Source organism: Equus przewalskii, chromosome 27, assembly GCF_037783145.1.
Source record: "Equus przewalskii isolate Varuska chromosome 27, EquPr2, whole genome shotgun sequence".
NCBI classification, from domain to species: domain Eukaryota; kingdom Metazoa; phylum Chordata; class Mammalia; order Perissodactyla; family Equidae; genus Equus; species Equus przewalskii.
In genome coordinates, this window is record NC_091857.1 from 20,182,538 (window position 1) to 20,197,020 (window position 14,483).

The window sequence follows — 14,483 nt, forward strand, 5'->3', positions numbered from 1 at the left end:
TCAAAACTGAGAAAAGAATACATCATCATAGACAGATTCTATAAATTATCAAAGAAAAGAGAAAAGAGACTTTTAAATGCTTTATGTTAATACATTTGGCAATGTATGTAAATCAGATAAATTCTTTGTAAATACTCTCTTACAAAACTGAAATATGAAAAAACAGAATTTAAAAAATACAGAAGTCTTTTATCTATTAAGAGATAATTTCATAATTAAAATAGTTTCCACAAAGAAAATCCAGGAATGGATGACTCAACTGGTCTAAAGCTCTGAATATTTCGGGATAAAATACCAATGAAGTATACACGTATTCAAAGGAAAAAATGAAAAGAAATGAACATTTCTCGCATCATTGTACGAGGCCAAGATATGCCTTAAGGTGAGGGCACGAGGTGGTAAAGAACTTTTGCTACCGCAATAAACAACTAGAAACATAGACACATTTATATACAAACAACTATTTTCAAATATTTAGACAATAAGGACTTGTTATGGGCTAAAATTATGTCCCATCCACCCCCACAAATTCATGTGTTGAAGTCTCAACCCTCAGGCCCTCAGAATGTGACTCTGCTTGGAGATTGGGCTTTAAAGAGTTAATAAAGGTAAAATAGGGTCATATGAATGGGTTCTAATGCAATATAACTTGTGTCCTTATAAGAAGAGCAGATTAAGACACAGACACAGAGGGAAGACCATGTGATGACACTGGACAAAGATAGCCTTCTACCAGTGAAGGAGAGAGGCCTTAGGAGAAATCAAAACTGCCAATCCTTGATCTCAGAAATCTAGCCTCCAGGATTGTGAGAAAATGAATTCCTGTTGTTTAAAACCACCAGTGTGTGGTAGTTTGTTATGGCAACTCTAGCAAATGAACAAGCATTGCAGGACTGTGACCCTGAGAAAAGGGTAACAAGGTAAGTCCTCCTATCACAAAGTCTTTCTGCCTGTACCAAGTTTCCGGACTGCAGCATATGAGGAAGTAATTAAAACAGAGCATAGCTGTCCCACTGACTTGAGGACACAAATATGGTAGTTTTTGGAGGTTAAGGGAGATGGAATTTGAAGGGTAGACTGCTAAAGAGGAAGAATCTATGGAGATGCAGAGCTCCAAAAGTTTTCATAGGTGTCATCTTGAGTCTTTGGTTGAATATGAAACTGTACATATGTACGGGGAAACTCCCTCAGTCTTAGCAAAGGATTATCACTGAAGACATATAAGTGAAACAACTCTTCAAATAATCTTTCAAGAATGGAAGATGTTTGAATTCCGTCTAACCAAAGGAGAAACACCTTGAATAAACACTCACTGTGATTACCATAGACAATAAAAAAGCCATTCACTAATATTAGGGCTTAATCAGCCTTAAAGTAATGTTTGCTATTAAATACATCTTATCAAACCTTAATATAAGTGTTGAAAGGATCAACGTGATTTCCAAGTAACTAATCTTCCTGCTAATCTTAATTTTGATACTTGACAAAGTAAGCCTCTATTATCCAAATTCACAAAAATATAATATTAACAAAGACTAGATTGAATAAATTTACCTAAGAGAAATGAAACCATATTTTCACATGAAGGCTTAGTCACAAATGTTCATGGCAGTTTTATTCATGAGTGATGAAAAGAGGAAACAACCCAAATGTCCACCAAAAGTTGAATGACTGAAAACATTTTAGTATCCATAGAATGGAATAGCAGGAATGAAAACCAATTAACACACAAGGGTGAATCTCAAAATAACTATGTTGACCATCTTTTCATGTAATGATCAATTGCTCTACCTTCTTTTGTAAAGTGTATGCTTAAATATTTTGCCCATTCATACTGGGTTATTTTTCTTCTCATTAATGAGTTTTAGGAGTTCTTTATATATTCCGGATGTTGTCATTTGTAAGAAAGATATTGAGTTAATAGACAAAAATCAATGCATATTGTATGACTCCATTAATAAAAATTCTGGGGATAACAACCAATTTTATACTGACAGAAAGCCGATTGATTTATTTCTTTAGGAATGCTCAGTTTGAGAACATGCACATAGATTATTTGTGCATTTATTTGGACAAAGGTATTACTGATCTCCCTTGACACTTCACACCCAAAGATTCTCTACTGTGGGTTTGAAGGTAAGAAAATATCATTCATATCAACAGCTGGTGTGGAGAGTCATTTAATTTCACCATTCTAGAGGTTGTATAATGATATATCTTGGTTTTATTTTGTATTTCCCTAAAGGCTAATCATCTTAAGCAGGTTTTCACATTATTATTTGTCATCTGGATATCTTCTTTGATGAATTCTGTTTAAAATTACCCATATTTCAGTGAGATTGTCTTCCTAATTCCTAGAGTTACAAGAAATTGATACATTACAGGCACAAATCACTTGTCAGATATACGTTTTGCAAATGTTTTCTCCCAGTCTGGGTGTTGTCTTTTCATTTTCAGAACTATGAGAGAATAAATGTCTGTTGTTTTGAGTCATTGAAATGCTGTTAATTTGTTATAGCCGTCCTAGGAAACTATGAAAACAACTGAAAGAGTTGCAAGAAACAGACTCTTTCTGAGGAGGATTACTAAGGGAAGCCCAAAGTCAAGAGGGAAGAGAAAAACATAGACACGAGAAGAATCTAAAACCAGGGGCAACTATTGATAAAGCAAATAATCAATTAACACAACTCCTAGACAGATTGATGTAAATCCTCACAGCAGAGGCCCATTTGCCTTAATTCCTAACACGGGATAAATCAGGTCTGGCTTTCAATAACAACAAAAGCAATAAAAATATATGGCACACCAAAAGGAATGAAACAGTCTGAAGAGACAAAGAAGCACAAGAACCAGACTCAGGTATAATGTAGATATTTGAATTATTAGGCATAGTATTTAAAATAATTATGATTAATATATTAAGAGCTGTAACAAAAGAACTAGCATATAAAAACAGATCAGTAGTATAAATAGAGAAATGGAAATTCTAAGAATCAAAGGGAAATGATAGAAATCAAAAGCAGTGTAACGGACATGAAGACTGCCTTTGATGGGCTCATTGGTAGACTGGACACAACAAGGAAAAGAACTAGAACCATGAAGATACGCCAACAGAAACTTCCTAAGCTGAAATGCAAAGAGAAAAAGAATGGACGAAAGAGAACAGAACTTTGAAGAAAGGTGGGACAACTTCAAAAGATGTAAAATACGTGCTGATGGCAAAATAGAAGAAACAGAAAGAGAAAATGGAGCAGTAGAAATATTTGGAGTAATAATGGATAAGGACTTTTAAACTTAATGAGAAATACCAAACCACTCCGGAAGCTCAGAGAATACCAAGCAGAATAAGTAAACCAAAACAATACCCCTTTCCCCCAAAAACCCCTACATTTAGGCATATGATATTCAAACTGCAGACAACCAAAACAGAAAGAAAATATTTAAGAAAGCAAAAGGGGGAAAAATTACCTATAAATGGCCAGGAACAAGGATAGAAATTACCATGGGCTTTATACCACAAATCACAAAAGCAAGTAGAAAGTGAATTGGAGTATTTAAAGTGTTGAAAGAAAAATACACTAACCTAGAATTCTATATGCAGAGAAACTGTCCTTCAAAAATGAAGGAGAAATAAAGACATTCTCAGACAAACAAAAACTGATGGGATTCATTGCCAGCAGACCTACTCTGTAAGACATGTCAATGATTTTCTTTAGGCAGAAGGAAAAGTTAGATGTCAGAAACTTGTATCTAAATAGAGAAAGAAAGAGTGTTGGAGAAGGACTAAATGAAGGAAAAGAAAATATCTCATTTGTCTTATTCATAATTTATCTAAAGAACAGCTTTATTTAAAGTAATAACAGTAATAATGTATTGGATGATTATAGTGTTTGAATAAGTGAAATGGATGACAGTGATATATAAGGGATGGGAGAGGATTGGGAATACTGGTAGACATTTCCTGCACTACACAAGAGGTAAAATAAAATCTGAGAGCAAAATTAAAACCTGAGGATACAGAAAAATAGGTCTTTGGCAACAAATAGAATACAATCACAAATTGGTCGCTATTAATCCAAATATATAAATAACCATTTTAAGTAGGAATGGTAAGTATACCAATAAAGGACAGAGATTGTCACAATGCATAAAATAAGGAGAACTAACTACATGTTGTTCACAACAAACCTATTTTACATTTAAAAATTCAGATAATTTAACAGTAAAGGGACAGAGAGTGATAGAGCATGCTGACACTGATCAAATGAAATCTGGGGTAGCTATATTAATTTCAGACAAATCACACTTCCATACAAGGAAAATTGTCAGCGTTACCTTCTTTATAGAAGAGCACTACAAAATCATAAAGAGGTTATTTCTTTTTAAGAAGTTGTAACCATCCTACACTTGTCTGCACCTAACAACGTCTCCAAATACGTGGAGTAAAACTGATAGAATTGAAAAGAAATATGAAATCCACTATTTTAGGCGGAGACATCAACATTCTGTGTTAATAATTGATAGATTGAGGATGAAGAAAATCAACAAAGGTTGGTCTGAGCTGCACTATCAATCAATTTGATCTAATTGACATGCATATAATACTTCCATTAAATAGCTGCAGAACGCACACTTTTCAAGTTTGCATGACATTTTTACCAAGGTAGGCCAGATTCTGGGACACAAAACGCACATTAACAAATTAAAAAAATAGAAATTACATAAAGTATATTCTTAGATTACAGTGAAATTAAATGAGTAAACAATAACAGAAAGATAGCTGGGAAACCAAATATTTGGAAATTAAACAACATATTTTTAAGTAGCAAAAGTGTCAAAGAAGTTTCAAACGAAGTTTTAAAAATGATTTTCAATTCAATAAAAATGAAAATACAACTTGTCTAAATTTGTGCGACGCAGCAAAATCTGTTCTTGGAGGGATCATTAAATGAAGATATTTGAAAGGAAGAAAGTTCTAAAATCAATGATCTCACCTTCTGTGATACTATGATTTGTAACAAGAAATATATATTTGGTCTTTGTCCCTGTTTCTGGCAGTGCTTTGTAAAACTCTTGGGATTTCCTACGTGATGAAAGTGATAAAAGTGACTGGATATTCATAACAAACCCCTTCAGCTCCAGGAGGTGACTTTTGGAAAGCACCTTGGGATGGGACCGGTCACCAGAAAGAGTAAGTGATTACAGGGTTGGAACTTTCAGCCCCCTAATCCCCACCCCCCACACACAGGGAGAGGAGAGGCATTGAAGATTGAGTTTAATCACCAACTGCCAATGATTTAATCAGTCATATTTCTGTAATGAATCCTCCATAAAAACCCAAAACAATAGAGTCTAGAGAGCTTCCAGGATAGTGAACATGTGGAGGTGCTGGGAGAGCTGCACGCTTGGAGAGAGCAGAGAGCACGGAAGCTCTGCCCCCTTTTTCCCATACCTCGCCCTATGCATCTCTTCCGTTTGGTTGTTTCTTAGTTATATCCTTTTATACTCAACCAGTAATCTAGTATATACAATGTTTCTCTGAGTTCTGTGATCTGCTCTAGCAAATTAATCAAACACAAGGCAGGGAGGATCATGGGAACCTCTGATGACCTCTGATCCAAAGCCGATAGGTCAGAAGCACAAGTGACAATCTGGACTCGTGATTGGTGTCTGAAGTCGTTTGTTGGGGGGTGAAGTCTTGTAGGACTGAGCCCTTTACCTGTGGATACGCAGTATCAGAACTGAGTTGAATTGTAAGATATCCAGCTGGTGTTCCAGAATTGCTTGGCGGTATTGGAAAATAATATATATTGGAGCTTCCATCTTAGGAAACTAAAGAAAAAAGAATGACTTAAGTTTAAAGGAAGCAAAAAAGTAATAACCAAAAATTAGAACAGAATTCAGTGAACTTGAAAACAGGAAAACAGTAGAAAAAAATCAACATAAGATTGACACAATATGGCAAAAGCCAGTTCTTTTTTAAAAAATCAATAAATTGCTATATCTCTAGCAAAGCTAACAAACAAAAAAAAAGCAAACAACAAAAAAAAACCCCAAAAACAAAACACTACTAATATCATAAATGAAATAAGCAGCATCCCTACTGATCTTATGGAAATGAAATGATAATAAAGGAATTCTATGAACAACTTTATGCCCACAAATCTGATATCTTCAGTGAAAGAGAAAACTCCCTTAAAGGACACAAATTAGCAACATTCACACAATGAGAAATAGACAACTTGAATAGACATGTATCTACTAAAGAAATAGAATCAGCCTTTAATTCCCTTCCAAAAAAAGGAAAGCACCAAGCCCAGATGGTTTCACCAGAGAATTCTACCAAATGTTATAGGGTAAAATTATACCAATTTTCCACAATCTCTTCCAGAAACTAGAAGAAGAAGAAAAAGTTGTTTATGAACATGTGAGGTCAGCATTACCCTAACACCAAAACTAGATAAAGATATTGCTAACATGAAAAACAACAAACCGATCTCTTTCATGAGCATAGATACAACATTCTCAACAAAGTATCAGCAAAATGAATTCAACAATGTATAAAAAGAATTATACACTACTGCCGAGTTTTCAAGACTGGTTAAACATTTGATTATTAATCAAAGCATTCCACCACATCCACAGGCAGGCAAAGATGTCCTTTTCCATTACTACTCTTCAATATCATACTGGAAATTATAGCTAGGGCAATAGCACAATAAAAGGAAATAGAAGATGCACAATTAAAAAGAAAGAATTGTCTCTACTTGCTGATAATTGTTTCTACTTGCTATAGAAAATCACAAGGAATTAAGTAAAAACCAGACAAACATGGAAATAATAAATGAATACAGCAAGGTCACATGATAGATAGTTAATATGTAAAATTCAGTTACCTTCCTATATACTAGAAATGAACTACTGGAATTTGAAATTGAAGGGAAAAACACTACCATTTGCAATAAAACAGCCCACAAATTAAATAATTACATATAAGTCCCCCCAAAATATATAGAACCTATATGTATAAAACTACAAAACACTGAAAAAATCAGATAAGTTCTAAATAAATGGAAAGATAATCAGTGGTCATGATTTGAATGACAGACTATTGTTAAGATGTCAGTACTTCCTAACTTGATCTATAGATTAAATCTAATCCTAGTCAAAATCCCAGTAAACTCTTTTGCAGATATTGACAAACTGATTCCAAATTTTTATGAGAAGGCAAAGACCTCGAATAGTCAGAACAGCACTACTAAAGAGGAAAAGCAAATTTTGAGGACTCACACCGCACACCGCCTGACTTCAAGATTTTAATGCTTCAGTAATCAATACAGCATTGTTTTAGCGAAGGAATAGACACATAGGTCAAATGGACTGAAACATACTGGTCAACTGATCTTTGAAAAGTGAGAAATGCAAGTCAATGAAAAAGGGTAGTCTTTTAAATCAATGATGCTTAAACAATTACAGATTCATATGCAAAAAAAAATGAAGCTAGACATAGGGCTTACAGCTTTCACAAAAATTAATGTAAGACAGATTTTAGGTCTAAATGTTAATTTACAAAATTTCTTGAGTAAAGGTGAAAGAAAACATGTATGATCTTTAGTTTGGTGTTGCCTTTTTAAATATAGCACAAATAGCATGATCCATCAAAAAAAATGATGTGGACTTTATTATAGTTTGAAAGTTCTCTGCAGAAGACACTATGAAGAGAATGAAAAAAGAAACAAGAGGCTAACAGAAAATATATATCTGAAAAACAACATTGTATCCAAAATATAAAAAACATATTTAAACTCAATATTAAAGAAATGAAGCCAATTAAAAAAGTGGGCAAAAGATCTGAACAGACATCAGCGAAGAAAATACACGGATCATAAAGAAGCATCCGAAAAGATACTCAACATCATTTGTTATTGGAAAAACACAACTTAAAACCACAATGAGGTATCATCACATACCTATTAGAGTGACTAAAATCCTGAAAGACTGACAATATTAAAAGGTGACAATGATACAAGCACAGGAACTCTCATTCATTACTAGAGGGAATGCAAAACGGTACAGCCACGTGGGAAGACATTTAGGCAGTTTCCCATAAAACTAAATATAGTTTTACCATATGATTCAGCAATCAAGATCAGAGATATTTACCCAACTGAGTTGAACACCTGTGTCCACAAAAACCTACACACAGATGTTTATAGAACCTTATCATAATTACCAAAATCTGGAAGCAACCAAGATATCCATCAATATGTGAAAGGATAACAGACTGTAGTACATCCATACAGTGGAATATTATTCAGTAATAAAAAGAAATATGCTATTAAACCATGAAAAAGACAGGATGAAACTTAAATACATATTGCTAAGTGAGGAAAGCCAGTCTGAAAAAGCTGCATAGTTTACGATTTCAATTATATACATTTTTGGGAAAACAAAACTATTGAGACAGTAAACAGATCAGTGGTTCCTTCAGACTCAGAGGAAATGAGATAAATCCTTGAAGCATAGAAGATTTTTTAGGGCAGAGAAACTATTGGGTATGATATTATGATGATGAAATCCAGACAGTAAGCATTTGTCAAAATCTAAAGAATTTTACAGCCCAAAGAGTGACCTTAATCAGTGTAAAGATTTAAAAATTCATTCAGAGTTTGGAGATTTCAAGGTGGAATGAAGAATGTGACCAAATAATCTAAATGTATTACAAATCAATGAAACAACTTCAATAAAGGGAGTAGGGCAATAAAGCAATAATTTAATCAACTTTGGATATGAATGGAGTCTGTAAGATAAAGGCAATGGAACTGCACATAAGCACAGAGTAGTGTTGTTTTCCATAGGGTACAGGTTAACTATTCTGAATCTACTCCACATATATACTGGAATTGAATAAGTAAGTAAATTGATGGTGGGTGTGCCAGGCCAGGTTTCTCACTGTTGGAGTGAGAGTTTACAGAAAACAAGTGGAAGAAGTGAAAATAACTCATGTGTTAATGGATTCCAATATATTGGAGACATCAGTATGAACTTGTTTTAGCTTAATACAGACACAGATGATTCCATATAGAGATAATTCTATATGACATGACATGTCTACATGATATGTCTATATACATGACACTCCTGTAGCAATGAGTACAACTAGCAGCCAGATCTTGTTTTCTTAATGTCATTCTCCAAAAAAAGAGCCCGAGATCCTTGCAACTGCTGAATCTAGGTCTGGACAGAAAATATACAAGTTGATCTAGGTAGTGTCTCACAGAGCAGAAAATAACAAAAGGTTTGTTTTAAAAAATCCTATGATGATAGAGTACATCAGAAGGACCCAGGAACAAATGGAAAGAACTCAAATGGCGAAATACTTGTATAAAACAATTTAAGGGACTTCTGTCTCCAGCTCCACATAAAAGGAGCTTGGAAGTCACCACTTCATTTTAACAACAAGTAAAAAGCTGGTGGAGTGAAAAAGCAAAACCAAAACTTTTCTTAGATCAGAAAGAGAGGGGAGGACACATGGCAAACCTCTGCTGCCAAGATTTGAAAGACAAGCAAATACGGAGAGTCATGGTGTAGAGGCACTAGCCTACATGCCCTTTAAACCATGTGTCTTTGGGGTCCCTTGTCTGGGCTACACTCCAGCACTCATGATGATAACAATCCTGGACTTGGCCAACCTGGTTGTTTCTTGTGGGATAATTAGTACAAAGACCGTCACAGTCTGAATGAACACGGAGGCCCTCAGGAAGCTCTGGGCCTAGGAATGCAGGTCATACAAGGATAGTCCTCCTTGGCAAGCACGCAGCTTTTATTCCTCTGCCTAGTTAAGCAAGCCTCTCTCAGGGGGTGGGTAGCAGTGTATGCTTCCATCCAGCCACCCACCACTGGATCTTCCCTGTAAGTAACTCCTAATAAATCCACATGTCTCATTCGCCATCTCTAGGTCTTTTCTTCTGTCTCTTGGCAGCCTATCCTGCACTGCTCACCCAGCTGGGTGTGTGGCTAAACACATAGCTTACCTGAGCAGAGACTCACGACAGGGAAATTGCCCTGGGAACCAGTGCCAGGGCAAGAAAACTGGGCTGGAATTGATGAATCGCTGGAGTCTCTGTGTGGACAAGTCTGAGAGTTAAAAATTCCAAGAGGACCTAGTCATGGGGGCCCCACATTATTGTGAAATTTTCCTCTGGGAGCTATACCACCTTCCCCCAATAAATATCAGAAAAAATTCCCTTCTGCTACTGCAGGGAGAGGGGAAGAGGAACCATTCTGAAATACCCCAGAGCACACTGTTTTTCTTAATAAGGACCACCCCCCCCCCCCCCGACCAGGGGGAAACTAGTTAACTAAAGCCTAACCTGCTGGGGTATTATCAGAACCTAACTGACCTGGGAGAAGGGAAATACCCAACTCCAGCCTGCTGTAGCCAGCCTGTCCCACCTAAGGGGGAAGAAAAAAATTGAGAAGCACTTGTGATGTTCCCAGTCCAGAGATACAGACTCATTAAGACTGAGACCCAATCTTAGAACTGTACAACGCTTCCCCTCCCTGCACACCTCACCATCACGTCACTAAGGCCTATTTATAGTAGTTCCTCTTACCTAGTACACCTTGTCCAGCTACCAAGAAGAAATTACAAGGCATTACACAAGGCAAAAACACAATTTGGAGAGAGAGAGCAAGCATCAAAACCAGACATGGCAGGGAGGTTCGAATTATGACACCAAGGATCTAAGATAATTTAACATGATTCCATACTAATATAAATAAATTATGGAATAAATAAATAGAATTCTGTGCAGGAGAATTCCAAATAATGAACGTAGATACTCTGTCCTTATCAAGGTGGAGCATAACTCCCCATTCCTTAAGTGTGGGCTGCGCATGATGACTTCCTACAAAGAATAAGGTATGGAAAGAGGATTGAGTATCTTAACCATGGTGAAACTTGACAAACACTACCTCAGCCAGGTGATCAAAGTCAATATCAAAAGTGGAAGTAATGTTTTTGTAGATACTCAATATAGTGTGATAAGAATTTCACGTTACTTCCATGTCTTCCTTCCAAAAACCATTACTGCAAACTCATCATGAGAAAAACATCAGACAAATCCCAATGGTATTCTTCAAAACTGTCAATTTCATAAAAACAAGCAATGTCTGAGAAACTGTCAAAGCCATGAGGAGCCTAAGGAGACCTGACAACTAAATGTAATATGGTATCCTGGAACAAAAATAGGATGTTAGGGAAAAATATGGAAATCTGAATGAAGTACAGTCTTTAATTAAAAATAATATACCAATATGGGTTCATTAATTGTGACAAATCCACCATGCTAATGTAAGATATTAATAATAGGAGAAACTGGGTGTGGAGTATACAGGAATTTTGTTCTATATTCTCAAAAATTATGTAAACCCAAAACTGTTCTAGAATAAAACAGTTTATTATGAATATATAATTCGACTATTTTATTAAGAAAAATGATATGAATCAATAGTGCAGGTATAAAAACATGAGCTTATTTTTTCAGTAGCATAACTCTGTCATTTCAGCATTTAATACCAAGCAAATATTGTTTCCTCACAGTCTCTTTTAACCTTGAATGGTTGATGGTTTTTCTCTTTGTTTCTATTGCTTACTAAACAGTCTTGACCTCTCTTTGCTATATCTAATATATCCACAAAAATGCAGTTATTCTGTTGTTAATCATACCCATCAATTTCTCTGAGAGTTAGATAAAACACTAAGTGAAAATAGATTTAATAAGGATAGACAGTGATTCACAGTGTTCCAAAGATGCCATTAAGATAACAAATAATGCATGTCTCTTTGAATAGATGAAAAGGAAATTACTAAAAAATAAATAAAAGTCTGCATTAGTTTTGTTTATGACATAGTTTAAACCATATTTGTTTTGCTTTTTCTAAAAGCTTTATAGTTATAACCATTTCTTCTAATCAGTGATGTTGCATCTTCCCTCCAAGTGATTAATACAACAATTGGTACTTCCATACAATTACTAATGAAAAGGCATTAAACTTTAATATCAAAGAGTAAGGCATTTTATTTAGGTATGCATATATAGATATTTTTAATAACTTTATAGATACATAAGTAAGTCTACAAGATGACTGGACTAGTGTTCATATTAAAAGTAGACAAGAGATAGAAATCATTTATGCGGCGTATTGTATTGTAGTTCCATAATGCAGAAGGGTATTTAAAACGCTTAAACATTTTTAAGTTGTTCTTCTGAGGTTTTAGGCCTATGGAATGTATGATCTTTAATTTATAAATTATATCAGTAAGCCTCTGAAAAAAATTATATACTGGAAATTAAAACTGAAAAATATAAACTTTAAATAGAGAAAAGCAAGTAGAAGTGAACAAGACAAATGAACAGAGTATGGGAGTTCCTGAACAGTAGTCTTATCGAGGAGAAAGAAAACATAGAGTAGATACTAGTGGACTCTAGGCACAACACACACACACACACACCCCTACACAACCCTTATGCTCTTTATTTGTACTTCACATTTTTTACTCAATTTTTTCCTACTGTACAGATTTCTACAAATGCTGGAGATGAGATCATCCTTATTCATTTGTTGACCCTCACATTCATTTATTGAACAAATGTTATCTACATGTCTGCCATGTACCAGCTATTTTTCTGGGCACACATGATCCCTGCCTGCATGAAAATTTCTACTGAAGTCTGTTCCAGCTCCTTAGAAGGATGATCTTTTTCCTCTTCTCTAAGGGTTTTCGGTGGGAACTTGATGTCATTACTGAGCTTCTTTGGCCTTTGGCTAGAAGAGAATATAGCTCTTAGTTTGAATGATAGCTAGAAATGGTCCCCAGCATCCTAGATGATCCCTATTCATTGATGAACTGATTTTCACAGGTCACTGACCCCTTCAGAAGATGCAGCACAGCTTCAGTAAAGCCTGGCTCTTTCACACTCCACATTCGTGCACATTAAATAAGCACTGGGAAACAAAGCTCTAGATCACAGCTTCCATCATTTAAGCACGAAACAGTAATGTATTAATTGTAAAAACAAAACTGGTAAACATATATATCAAAGGACTGTAATGTTAACATTTTGATAATGGAGGATGAGAAGTGAGAAGATTATTACAAATGGGCCATACTAAAAATTTTATGCTTTATTAACCCAAATTGGATTAGATGTTGCATCCAGACATTTAAAATAAATAATCGTAACAAGGTAATTTATGGAGATATTACCATTTGTTTCTTTCTACTGTGAGACTATGAACTAATGAGGTATTTATTCTTTTCTTCTCTGTCACCCAAAAAGGTGGCTAACCCTAGGTGTTTGGGTACTAGGACACAAATTGAGGGGCTACTGATAACTTTTGTGTTGCATAATTGAAAACTGAAAATGCTGCAAAGTGGGATCATTTCCCCAAGATCTTGTTCTGTTTTGGAACCTGTACTCTTGTGATGGACAGCTCCTATACTCACCAAAGCTTTCAGTGCCCACTATTTGTCAGGAATCTGCCATGAAGAAGGAGCAAAATTGACCATGATAAAGTCCCAGGAAACTCTTATATTATTTAGTTATTTTTTTTCTATATCTGCAGGAAAGGACTCGAAATAACGTGACTGAGATTGAGTTTCTCACTACCAGAGGAGTGGAACTTGAGCCTAATAATATTTATATCAGAAAAAAAAGGTGAATTGTAATATTACTTGACTATGCATACTATGAGGAAAACTTATACCAATTAGAGAATGGTTTATCTGATTTTGGTTACTCTGACTTCTAATAGCTTCTGATAACTAGATACAAGGGACCCTTCATCTGTGGGCCCAGTGTGTACCCAGTCGGAATAATAGCATATGTAGCTTAAATACTGAATGTATCCTGTTAATTTATTCAATTAATGTCTATAGTGTAGTAACTATGTGCTTGTTCTTTTTAAAGTATTTAGGATACAACCGTGTACAAAACAGAAAAATTACTCTTCTCCTGTGTAATATCATCTAGTTAACAGAGACAGCCAATGGGCAGTTTAAACAATGGGGTAAACAAGAAAACACGTTATTATAATTGCTTTGATAAATGAAATCAAATAATAGTAGGTGTAGAGAGAACCGAGTACTACTCTATGTTGGATGGTCAGGAAAGGCAATTGGAGAAGGCTGCATTTAAGTAACTGTTAGAAAGAACTGGATATTTAAACGGAGTAACTTGTCAGGCAGGAAAATTGGGTGAAGGCCTTAAAATGACAAATTCAGTGCAATCAAGGACCAGAGAGAAAAGCAATGTGGCTAGATGGTTTAACCAGCTACAGTTTAGTGAGTCATGAAGAGGAAGCTCAGAGACATTTCGGAGGAGGAGTCTTGGGCCAAGCCATGATAGGCCTCACAGACTAAAGCAAAAAGTTTAGATTTTATGATGAATGCATTTGAATCCATTGCCTGGATAGTT

General features: G+C 35.3%; 1 pseudogene; it reads left to right on the forward strand.

The window, feature by feature from the left end:
* The window catches only part of LOC103565148 (protein downstream neighbor of Son-like), a 116,207-nt pseudogene that overhangs the window by 57,003 nt on the left and 44,721 nt on the right, over nucleotides 1–14,483 (forward strand).